This window comes from Ranitomeya imitator, chromosome 5, assembly GCF_032444005.1.
Source record: "Ranitomeya imitator isolate aRanImi1 chromosome 5, aRanImi1.pri, whole genome shotgun sequence".
NCBI classification, from domain to species: Eukaryota; Metazoa; Chordata; class Amphibia; order Anura; family Dendrobatidae; genus Ranitomeya; species Ranitomeya imitator.
In genome coordinates, this window is record NC_091286.1 from 349,451,432 (window position 1) to 349,464,970 (window position 13,539).

Below are 13,539 nucleotides of genomic sequence, written 5' to 3' on the forward strand. Positions count from 1 at the left end.
AACTCCCCAGTCTTGTAGAAACAAGAGAACAATTATAAAACCAAAAACACATGGGCCACCTGCATAGTGAACAAGTCTGTAGGAACCTGTTCACACCACCAAAGAACTTGAAAACACAAAAGCGCACAGAGAGGTAAAAAAATACTCTGTTGTAAAAAAGTCACAGTAAATAAGCAAGTGCTAGTCAAAAAATGAAAAAATACAGGGTATTTAGTTAATACATTTTTTTTTGCAAAAAAAGTATGTTAAGCTGCTCCACCAATCGCCAAGGTATACCCTTAATAGAGCAGTCCTGTCTAATGTATATAATCCCTATCTGATGTATTAAAAACCTGATCATCTGTATAGTACCTGTATGTAACTGCAATTATGGGATTTGCATACTTCTCATATTATGACTAGACGAGCTCAGCCTCTCTCAATTGCACTAAAAGAGGCCAAACACAACTAGACAGAGGCAGGCTGACAGTTTGCACAAAGGGCATTGAAAAGGTTAAAAAATACTTAGACTCTTCTTACCACTCACCTCTCTGGCATCTGTTCTCTGCCTCGTCTACTGTCCAGTCCTCATCACATGCATACGCAAGGTCACAGCACACGTCAAGACATAGTAACGTTATGTGCACTTGCGCAGAACTGTCCTTGGCCTCATCACACCTGGAAATCCTGGCCTAGTATGAAGAGGCGCAGGGATTCGGCACTTGTTGTGGAGAAATGTAGATGTGATAAGGACCAGACGGATGATGCTAAAGAGTGCAGGGTTTAGAGAGGTGATCGGCGAGGTGAGCAGAGGCGTAGCTAGAGCTTTTGCAGCCCGGGGCTGTTCCCGAGTTTGGCGCCCCCCCCCCCCCTCCTCCCCCGGCTCAATACACACAAACGTTACCAAAAATGGTTTTCCTGTTTTGTAGAACTTAAACTGGGCCTAATGGTGTCACCCCCACATGCCAAACCTGTGACTTAATACCACCACACCATGACCAGACCACATAGTGACCGAATAATACTACATACAAGGGACAAATACCACAACACCATTTCCAGACCACATATTACCACCACATAGTGACTGAATACTACAATACTGATCAGTAATAAAAAAAACCCCACAATACTATCACCATAAGTGCCAGTATTCACAGGAGATCTGTACTTAGTATGCAGTGTCTGTGTAGAGGTAATACAGAGATCACTGGTGGTATTATATACAGGAACTCTGTATATAATCTATAGATAATACAGTGATCACTGGTGACATTGTACACAGGACCGCTGTATATAGTATACAGTGTATAGTGTCAGTGTATAGGTAACACTGACTCACCAGTGACGTCTCTAGGTGAAGTCCAACATCTTTCATCCAGCACAGACCGCCATCATTCCTTCCAGCCAGGACTCGTTTCTGCAGGAAATAACAGTTATCTCGAGCGCTGCTTGCAGAACACATTACTTAATTTTTCACAACTTCTACATTACACCACATGAAGAAAAAAAGGTGATATAGTGTCACTCTGCACAGTAACAGGACCGCCCCCCCATTTAAAACAGTATACTCAAAAAATAAAATAAATACATCACTGCAGTAATAATATCCCTTAATTAGCCCCTATGGTAACACTATTCCCCACCCTGGCCCCGTCTATCTCATTCCTGGCTCCAGCCATATGTTCTCGCATCCTGCCCTCATGAGTATCCATTCTACCCCACATGATCTCCCCATCCTGCCCCACCAGCCTCCATCGTATCCGTCCAGCCCCATGATCCAATCCTGCCCCATGATCCAATCCTGCCCTGTGTCTCCAATCATGCCCCGTATCTACATTCTGCCCATGCCTCAAGTCCTGCCCCCAGTGTGTCCAGCAATCTGCCCCAGTGTGTCCAGCATATTACCCCCATGTTGTCCAGCAATCTGCCCCAGTGTGTCCAGCATATTACCCCCAGTGTGTCCAGAAATCTGCCCCAGTATGTCCAGCACTGCCCCCAGTGTGTCCAGCAATCTGCCCCAGTGTCCAGCATTGCCCCAGTGTGTCCAGCAATCTGCCCCAGTGTATCCAGCATATTACCCCCAGTGTGTCCAGCATATTACCCCCAGTGTCCAGCATTGCCCCAGTGTGTCCAGCATATTACTCCCAGTGTGTCCAGCAATCTGCCCCAGTGTGTCCAGCATATTACCCCCAGTGTGTCCAGCAATCTGCCCCAGTATGTCCAGCACTGCCCCCAGTGTGTCCAGCAGTCTGCCCCAGTGTGTCCAGCATATTACCCACAGTGTGTCCAGCAACCTGCCCCAGTATGTCCAGCATATTGCCCCAGTGTGTCCAGTATTGCCCCTGGACAGTGTGTCCAGCAATCTGCCTCAGTGTGTCCAGCAATCTGCCCCAGTGTGCCCAGCAATCTGCCCCAGTGTGTCCAGCATATTACCCCCAGTGTGTCCAGCAATCTGCCCCAGTGTGTCCAGCATATTACCCCCAGGTTGTCCAGCAATCTGCCCCAGTGTGTCCAGCATATTACCCCCCAGTGTGTCCAGCAATCTGCCCCAGTATGTCCAGCACTGCCCCCAGTGTGTCCAGCAATCTGCACCAGTGTCCAGCATTGCCCCAGTGTGTCCAGCAGTCTGCCCCAGTGTGTCCAGCATATTACCCCCAGTGTGTCCAGCATATTACCCCCAGTGTGTCCAGCATATTACTCCCAATGTCCAGCATTGCCCCAGTGTGTCCAGAAATCTGCCCCAGGGTCTCCAGCATTGCCCCAGTGTGTCCAGCATTGCCCCCAGTGTGTCCAGCAATCTGCCCCAGTGTGCACAGCAATCTGCCCCAGTGTGCACAGCAATCTGCCCCAGTGTGCACAGCAATCTGCCCCAGTGTGCACAGCAATCTGCCCCAGTGTGCACAGCAATCTGCCACAGGGTCTCCAGCATTGCCCTAGTATATCCAGAAATCTGCCCCAGTGTGTCCAGAAATCTGCCCCAGGGTCTCCAGTATTGCCCCAGTGTGTCCAGCATTGCCCCAGTGTGTCCAGCATTGCCCCCAGTGTGTCCAGCAATCTGCCCCAGTGTCCAGCATTCTGCCCCAGTGTGTCCAGCAATCTGTCCTAGTGTGCCCAGCAATCTGCCCCAGTGTGTCCAGCATATTACCCCCAGTATGTCCAGCAATCTGCCCCAGTGTGTCCAGCATATTACCCCCAGGTTGTCCAACAATCTGCCCCAGTGTGTCCAGCATATTACACCCAGTGTGTCCAGCAATCTGCCCAGCAATCTGCCCCAGTGTCCAGCATTGCCCCAGTGTGTCCAGCAGTCTGCCCCAGTGTGCCCAGCATATTACCCCCAGTGTGTCCAGCATATTACCCCCAGTGTGTCCAGCATATTACCCCCAGTGTGTCCAGCATATTACCCCCAATGTCCAGCATTGCCCCAGTGTGTGCAGAAATCTGCCCCAGGGTCTCCAGCAATCTGCCCCAGTGTGCACAGCAATCTGCCCCAGTGTGCACAGCAATCTGCCCCAGTGTCCAGAATTGCCCCAGCATGTCCAGCAATCTGCCCCAGTGTCCAGCATTGCCCCAGTGTCCAGAAATCTGCCCCAGGGTCTCCAGCATTGCCCCAGTATATCCAGAAATCTGCCCCAGTGTGTCCAGAAATCTGCCCCAGGGTCTCCAGCATTGACTCAATGTGTCCAGAAATCTGCCCCAGGGTCTCCAGTATTGCCCCAGTGTGTCCAGCATTGCCCCAGTGTGTCCAGCATTGCCCCAGTGTGTCCAGCATTGCCCCCAGTGTGTCCAGCAATCTGCCCCAGTGTCCAGTATTGCCCCAGTGTGTCCAGCAATCTGCCCCAGTGTCCAGCATTACCCCAGTGTGTCCAGAAATCTGCCCCAGGGTCTCCAGCATTGCCCCCAGTGTGCACAGCAATCTGCCCCAGTGTGCACAGCAATCTGCCCCAGTGTGCACAGCAATCTGCCCCAGTGTGGACAGCAATCTGCCCCAGTGTGCACAGCAATCTGCCCCAGGGTGCACAGCAATCTGCCCCAGCATGCACATCAATCTGCCCCAGTGTGCACAGCAATCTGCCCCAGCGTGCACAGCAATCTGCCCCAGTGTGCACAGCAATCTGCCCCAGCGTGTCCAGCATTGCCCCAGCGTGTCCAGCAATCTGCCCCAGTGTCCAGCATTGCCCTAGGGTATCCAGCATTGCCCCAGTATGTCCAGAAATCTGCCCCAGTGTGTCCAGAAGTCTGCCCCAGGGTCTCCAGCATTGCCTCAATGTGTCCAGAAATCTGCCCCAGGGTCTCCAGTATTGCCCCAGTGTGTCCAGCAATCTGCCCCATGGTCTCCTGTATTGTCCCAGTGTGTCCAGCATTCTGCCCCATGGTCTCCAGTATTGCCCCAGTGTGTCCAGCATTCTGACCCAGGGTCTCCAGCATTGCCTCTGGGGGCAATATGCTGGAAACACTGGGGCAGGATGCTGGACACACTGGGGACAATATGCTGGAGACACTGGGGCAGAATGCTGGACATACTGGGGGCAATATGCTGGAGACACTGGGGCAGGATGCTGGAGACATTGGGGACAGAATGCTGGACACACTGGGGGCAGGATGCTGGAGACACTGGAGGCTGAATGACATGGGGCAGGATTGGAGACAGATCATGCAGGATCATGGGGCAGGATGGATACGATGGAGACTGATGGGGGAGGATGGAGAGATCATATGGGACAGGATGGATACTCATGAGGGCAGGATGGGAGAACATATGGCTAGAGCCAGGAATGAGAAACACGAGGCCAGGATGGGAGATATTATTATTACCATAGGGGCTAATTAAGGGATATTATTACTGCAGTGATGTATTTATTTTATTTTTTGAGGACACTGTTTTAAATGGGGGGTCCTGTTACTGTGTAGAGTGACACTATGTCGCCTCTTTTTCTTCATGTGATGTAATGTAGAAGTTGGGAATAATTAAGTAATGTGTTCTGCAAGCAGAGCTCGAGATTTCCTGCAGAGACTAGTCCTGGCTGGATGAAGTGATGGCGGTCTGTGCTGGATGAAAGATGAAGGACTTCACCTAGAGACGTCACTAGTGAGTCAGTGTTACCTATACACTGACAATATCACTGTATTACCTCTACACAGACACTACATACTAAGTACAGATCTCCTGTGAATACTGGCACTTATGGTGATAGTATTGTGTTTTTTTCTTCCTAACTGAAGGGTAAATTGACTAAATCAATGGATGTTTGACAGGTTATAGTTTCACACAGCAACTATTTTTCTGGAATAATCTGGTTCACATATGTGATGACCCCGTCGCATGACCCCATCACATGACTGGGGACCCACAGTGTCTGAACAGCCCGGGACCCTGGCTACCCTTAATCCACCCCTGTATGTGGGGGTAAACCACTGTTTGGGTGCAGAAGGGAAGAAGCGTCATATGACTTTCAATGCAAAATTGGCTGGAATTGAGATAGGAAGCATGTCTCGTTTGGAGAGCCCCTGATGTGCCTATACTTTGAAATCCCCTACAAGTGACACCATTTTGGAAAGTAGACCCCCTAAGGAACTTATCTAGATATGTGGTGAGCACTTTGAACCCCCAAGTGCTTCACAGAAGTTTATAATGTAGAGCCTTGAAAATAAAAAATCTTATTTTTTTTGCAAAAATGAATTTTCGCCCCCAGTTTTTTATTTTCCCAAGGGTAACAGGAGAAATTGGACCCCAAAAGTTGCTGTACAATTGGTCCTGAGTACGCCAATCCCACATATGTGGGGGTAAACCACTGGGCGCATGGCAGAGCTCAGAAGGGAAGGAGCGCCATTTGACTTTTCAATGCAAAATTGTCTGGAATTGAGATGGGGCACCATGTTTCATTTGGAGAGCCCCTGGTGTGCCTAAACAGTGGAAAACTTCCAATTCTAACTCCAACCTTAACCCCAACACATCCCTAAGCCTAATCACAACCCTAATCACACCCCTAACCCCAACACACTCCTAACCCCAACACACCCCTAACCCTAATCCCAACCCTAACCACACCCCTAACCCGATCACACCCCTAACCATAATTCCAACCCCAACACACCCCTAACCCTAATCCCAACCCTAACCATACCCCTAACCCTGACACACCCCTAACCCAACCGTAAACGCAATCCAAACCCTAACCCCAACTCTAGCCCCAACCCTAACTTTAGCCCCAACCCTAAACCTAACTTTAGACCCAACTCTAACCCTAACTTTAGCCCCAACCCTAACTTTAGCCCCAACCCTAACCCTAATGGGAAAATGGAAATAAATACATTTTTCTTTTATTATTTTTCCCTAACTAAGGCGGTGATAATGGGGAGTTTGACTTACTATTTATAGCGAGTTTTTATAGTGTGTTTTTATGTCGGGTTTTTATGATTGGCAGCTGTCACACTCTAAAAGACGCTATTTATTGCAAAAAATATTTTTTGCATTACCACATTCCGAGAGCTATAATTTTTTCCATATTTTGGTCCACAGAGTCATGTGAGGTCTTGTTTTTTGCAGAACGAGTTGACATTTTTATTGGTATCATTTTCAGGCACAAGACATTATTTGATCGCTTTTTATTCTGATTTTTGTTAGGCAGAATGAACAAAAACCAGCAATTCGTGAATTTTTTTTTTTGGGGGGGGGGCGTTTATACCCTTCCGCGTTTGGTAAAATTCATAAAGCAGTTTTATTCTTTGGATCAGTACGGGTACAGCGATACCTCATTTATGTCATTTTTTATGTTTTGGCGCTTTTATTCAATAAAAACTATTTTATAGAAAAAATAATTATTTTTCCATCGCTTTATTCCGAGGGCTATAACTTTTTATTTTTTTGCTGATTATGCTGTATGGCAGCTCATTTTTTGTGGGACAAGATGACGTTTTTGGCTGTACAATGTTTATTTATATCCGTCTTTTTGATCGCGTGTTATTCCACTTTTTGTTCGGCGGTATGATGATAAAGCATTGTTTTTTGCCTAGTTTTTTTTTACGGTGTTCACTGAAGGGGTTAACTAGTAGGACAGTTTTATAGGTCGGGTCGTTATGGACGCTGTGATACTAAATATATGTACTTTTATTGTTTTTTATTACTATTTACATAAAAAATGTATTTATTTGAACAATTTTTTTTTTATTTATGATTTTTTTTTTTTTTTTACACATGTAAATATTTTTTTTAAACTTTTTTACTTTGTCCCAGTGTGGGACATCATGTTATAGTCTCAGATCGCTGATCTGACACTTTGCAGTGCACTGTGTCAGATCGGCGATCTGACAGGTACTGCAGGAGGCTTGCAGGCGCCTTCTCTGAGCAGGCGCTTGCAAGCCACCTCCCTGCAGGAGCCAAAAGGAGCCCCACAGCCATCTTGGATCCAGGGCCTGTAGGCAGTGTCAGACTGAAGAACATTGGTCCCACCGGAGGATTAGATTCTAAGGGCCAACTTTTGTTCACCAGTGAAGAGCCCCATAGCACCTGCAAGGTTTGCACTATGAACTCTCCTGAAGGAGAAGCCAGGGCCCACCGGAGGATTCTCTGGTTCTCTGGTGGGCCAGTCTAACCCTTCCAGGGAGAAGGATGGAGAAGATGCTCGGAGCAACGCGATCACATCGCGTTGCTCCAAGGGTCTCAGGGAAGCACGCAAGGAGCCCCCTCCCTGCGCGATGCTTCCTTATGCCGCCAGGCGTTCCGGGGTTTAATGTGCCAGGAGCGGTCCATGACCACTCCTGGCACATAGTGCCGGATGTCAGCTGTGATTGCCAGCTGACACCTGGCCGCGCTTCCCCCGTAAGCGCGGCTGACCGCGTTACACGTACTATCCCGTCGGTGGTCATACGGGCCCATACCACCTCGACGGGATAGTACGTCTAATGTCAGAAAGGGGTTAAAAATACATGTTTATATCATAAATAATTATTAATACAGAAATACAAATTGTACAAATACAATTAAAAAGATTTTACAATTTAAAAGATACAAATCTTTTAAAGTGGAAAACCGCTATAAAGGAATTTCTCTGCTTTTAGAACACTGGGCTATAAGCTGCAGTACTGATAATAGTAATGAGTTCTATTTACTAGTGATGAGCGAGTATACTCATTGCTCGGGTTTTCCCGAGCACGCTTGGGTAGTTTCCGAGTATTTGTGATTGCTCGGAGATTTAGTTTTCCTTGCCGCAGCTGCATGATTTGTGGCTACTAGACAGCTACTCTACAGACGAGTCTGTAGAGGCTATACGGGATAGCTACCTAAGGAGCCCTAAAAAATCTGTGCGTGCGTGTGCTTAACAATTACACCTAAGCAAGACTACAGTTCATAAGATGTTAAAGAAACTTGTTTTATGGGGTATAAATTGCATCTGTTGCAAGATGATGGCCTACCAGAACGTGGTTTATCCACCAAACTGCTGGTTTCCTTTAACTGCTTACCCCACCGAGTAATGTTATTCCTATGTGGTGGCACTTCGTTATAAACGCACTGATATTCATGTAGCACTTTGGTCACGGATTTGAATTTAGTGAGCCACAGAACACACTGAACTTTCTTCTGTACTGTTCACATCTCGACTGGCATGTAAAACCACACAGCTGGCATAAGCTTGTGGTTGCATGATGTCACAGTCCTGCAGTGTATTAATCAGAGTTCAGTTTATCAGGGGTTAATCTGACTGGGGGCTCAGCAACAGCTAAAATGAGTTTGTGTTGTTTGATTGGTTCTTGTTATCTATCCTCCTGAACAGGTCTGATATGATTGGGCAAGAGAAAGGGCGTCAAAATGTAAACTATAAATAGATCCCGTGACTGGTCAAAAGTGCACCATGACTTTACAGACACACAGGGTTTGCTTCCCTGTGCCCCACATTGCCACTTGAGACTCTTAATAGTCTGGGTAGTGTGGGCTGAAGTAAGCCGCAGAGATGTCAGCATCAATGGGGATCTGTCAGAAGGTTTTTGCTATGTAATCTAAGAACACCTTGAGGTAGGGGTTAAAACACTCAACCACATGTCATATATCTTGCTGTGTGCTGTTGTGTACTTAGACTGAAACTTTAACCCCTTAGTGACAAAGCCAAATTTTACAATTCTGACCAATGTCACTTTATGAGATAATAACTCTGGAACTCTTAAATAGATCCCACTGATTCTGGGATTTTTTTTTGTAGAACATTGTACTTCATGATAGTGATAAAAATTGAAATTTGACAACAATTTTGTAATTTTCAAACTTTGAACTCTTATGCCCTTAAGTCAGAAAGATGTGTCACATAAAATAGTTAATAAATAACATTTCCCCCATGTCTACATTACATCTGTACAATTTTTTGAGACAACTTTTTTTTAAGTTAGAACGTTATAAGGGTTTAAAGTTGACCAGTAGGGTTGAGCGAAACGGGTCGGCCAGATTCAGAAGTCGCCGACTTTTGGCAAAGTCGGGTTTCATGAAACCCGACCCCTGTGTGGGGTCGGCCATGAGGTCGGTGATCTTCTGAATCTGGTATCGGAATTCCGATACCGATTCCCGATATGTTTAAGATATCGGGAATCGGTATCGGAATTCAGATTTAAGTGTAAAATAAAGAATAAAAATAAAAAATATTGCTATACTCACCCTCGGACGCGCCCTGGTTGTAACCGGGAGCATTCCTTCCTAAGAATCAGCGCTTGAAGGACCTTTCGATGAAGTCGTGGCTTGTGATTGGTCGCGTGACGCCCATGTGACCGCTCGCGCGACCAATCACAAGCCGCGACGTCATCGAAAGGTCCTTCAAGCGCTGATTCTTAGGAAGGAAGGCCGCGGGTTAGAACCAGGGCGCGTCTGAGGGTGAGTATATTCCTAACAGGTATATACTCACCCTCGGACGCGCCATGGTTGTAACCCGCAGCCTTCCTTCCTAGAATCAGCGCTTGAAGGACCTTTCGATGACGTCGCGGCTTGTGATTGGTCGCGTGACGCCCATGTGACCGCTCACGCGACCAATCACAAGCCGCGACATCATCGAAAGGTCCTTCAGGCGCTCATTCTTAGGAAGGAAGGCTCCCGGTTACAACCAGGGTGCGTCCGAGGGTGAGTATAGCAATATTTTTTAGTTTTATTCTTTATTTTACACATTAATATGGATCGCAGGGCCTGAAGGAGAGTTTCCTCTCCTTCAGACCCTGGGAACCATTAGAAACCCAATGCACCGCATTGGGTTTCGGGTTTCGGCCGACTCCGACCCCGACTTTTCTATAGGATCGGTCGATTTCACTCGACCCGACTTTTGAAAAGGTCGGGTTTCGTGAAATCCGACCCGATTCGATCCTATAAAAACAAAAGTCGCTCAACCCTATTGACCAGCAATTTCTTATTTTTCCAACAAAATTTACAAAACCAATTTTTGTAGGGACCATATCACATTTGAAGTGATTTTAACGGGTCCATATGACAGTAAATACCAAAAAGGAACACCATTCTAAAAACTTCACCCCTCAATGTGCTCAAAACCACATTCAAGAAGTTTACATGCTTCTCTGGAACTGAAGCAACGTGGAAGGAAAAAATGAACATTTAACTTTGCTTCACAAGAATTTTACTTCAGACCCCAATTTTTTTTATTTTCATAAGTGTAACAAGAGAAAATGGATCACAAACTGTGTTCTACGATTTGTCCTCAGTATGCTGATACCCCATATATGGCGTAAAACCACTGTTTGGGCGCACAGTAGAGCTCGGTAGGGAAGGAGCGCCGTTTAAGTTTTTGAATGCATAATTGGCTGGAACAGAGAGTGGATGCCTTGTCGCATTTGGAGAGCCCCTGATGTGCCTAAACAGTGGAAACCCCCCACAATTAACACTATTTTGGAAACTACACCCCTGAAATATTTTAACCAGGGGCATAGTGAGCATTTTGAACCCACAGGTACGACACAGAATTTGATAATATTAGGTCATCATAGTTCTCAAACGACAGGAGCAATATTTGAATTTTGGAACACAAATTTGTCTGAAAGACGGCAGACACCATGTCCTATTTGCAGGGCTCCTAAGGTGCCTAAACAGCAGAAACCCCCCACATCTGACCCAATTTAGTAAAAACCGACACACACAAAAATCCTCCCATAAATTAAAAAAAAATTATTTTGTTGAACCATGTCTAAAACATATTAAAAAGGGATGACATCATACAGAAAAGAATGATTTATTATTATCATTATTTATTATTATAGCGCCATTTATTCCATGGCGTTTTACATGTGAGGAGGGGTATACATAATAAAAACAAGTACAATAATCTTAATCAATACAAGTCACGACTGGTACATGAGGAGAGAGGGCCCTGCCCGCGACGGCTCACAATCTACAAGAGATGGGTAAGAATACATTAGGCGAGGGTAAAGCTGGTCGTGTAGCGATTTAGTCTATCGGTGGTTACTGCAGGTGGTAGGCTTGTTGGAAGAGGTAGGGGGGTTGGGGGGGGGATGTCAGATCCGGTACTTAGCTACCGGGGAGCTCAGAGACATCAATTCTTTCTGACAAGTTAGATCATGTCTAAACCACGTCTGCTTGATGGTAGCAATAGGAAAAGACAGGAATCTCCAGCAGTTTTTTTAATAAAAAATTTCAAAACAATATTTTAAGTAGAATTCAATACAGACAGAACATCCGCAGTACTATGGAAAAAATGTGAGACCTTTTCCAAAATGTTCTGGTATTCAATTGTACTAAAAAATTGTTTACATTTTTTATCCAAAAATGGCTGGGTATCCCTATCGTTTCCAATGGATCAAGGCACACTCCAAACGGCATATGTTGATTATTAACCTCTGACATATAATATTACAAAAGCATCTGGAAAAGATTCCTGCAAGGGCAAACACATGGCTGATGAAGTTTACTGTTAATAAATGTAGAGTAATGCACCACGACAGGCGTAATCAAACTGCTGCATATAGATTAAATATAAATATATTAGAGATTACAGAACAGGAGAAGGACTTGAGTATTCTGGTTACAAGTTAGGCTACTTTCACACTAGCGTCGGGCAACGTCCGTCGCAATGCGTCGTTGTGAAGAAAAAATGCATCCTGCAAAGTTGCCTGCAGGATGCGTTTTTTCTCCATAGACTTTCATTAGCGACGCATTGCGACAGATTGCCACACGTCGCATCCGTCGTGCGACGGATGCGTCGTGTTTTTGCAGTCTGTCGGGACAAAAAAAGTTCCATGCAAGTTTTTTTGTCTGTCGGTTCCGCTTTATCCGACCGCACATGCACAGCTGGAACTCCGCCCCCTCCTCCCCGGACCTTACAATGGGGCAGTGGATGCGTTGCAAAAAACTGCATCCGCTGCCCCCGTTGTGATTTTATTTCACAGTATGCGTCGGTACGTCAGCTCGACGCACTGCGACGGGCCCGTACCGACGCTAGTGTGAAAGTAGCCTAAGCTGAGCAGCAGTACTTAATGTCAAGCAGCAGCTACAAAAGCAAACCAGATTTTAGGATGTTTAAAAAGAGAGATAAAATCTTGTTATCCAAATGTATTATTACCCCTCTATAACTCCCTTGTAAGGCCACGTCTTGGATATGGGATCCAATTTGGTCAGTCAGACTGTGGAATTCCCTACCAGAAGAGGTAGTAATGGGAGCTATTATAGCAGCATTTAAGAAAGGGCTGGATATTTTTTTTTAACAAAACCTGACATTGTAAGTTATAAATAATTAAGCAATAGAAAATGTAGAACTTTGATGATAGGTTACATTTTCTGGTCCTATGTCTTTTTTCAACCTCCATAACTATGTAACTATTTAGAATGTACATTAGAAAAATGCTCGAATGCAATTCCCTATAATAATATTTTACAAGTAATTTCCTCTTAATTTTTTTCTTTGTAAAGTGATTGTTACAAATTCAATCTCTGCATCTAAAAAGTGCAAAACCCTCCTGAAACACTGACACATTTAATCTGTAATCTGTATTTCTTATGGTGCCTAAAGGAAGCCACGATGATAGGTGCCTGCTGGTAACAAGTGCACTTACCGCATATACAGTGGGGCAAAAAAGTATTTAGTCAGTCAGCAATAGTGCAAGTTCCACCACTTAAAAAGATGAGAGGCGTCTGTAATTTACATCATAGGTAGACCTCAACTATGGGAGACAAACTGAGAAAAAAAAATCCAGAAAATCACATTGTCTGTTTTTTTAACATTTTATTTGCATATTATGGTGGAAAATAAGTATTTGGTCAGAAACAAAATTTCATCTCAATACTTTGTAATATATCCTTTGTTGGCAATGACAGAGGTCAAACGTTTTCTGTAAGTCTTCACAAGGTTGCCACACACTGTTGTTGGTATGTTGGCCCATTCCTCCATGCAGATCTCCTCTAGAGCAGTGATGTTTTTGGCTTTTCGCTTGGCAACACGGACTTTCAACTCCCTCCAAAGGTTTTCTATAGGGTTGAGATCTGGAGACTGGCTAGGCCACTCCAGGACCTTGAAATGCTTCTTACGAAGCCACTCCTTCGTTGCCCTGGCGGTGTGCTTTGGATCA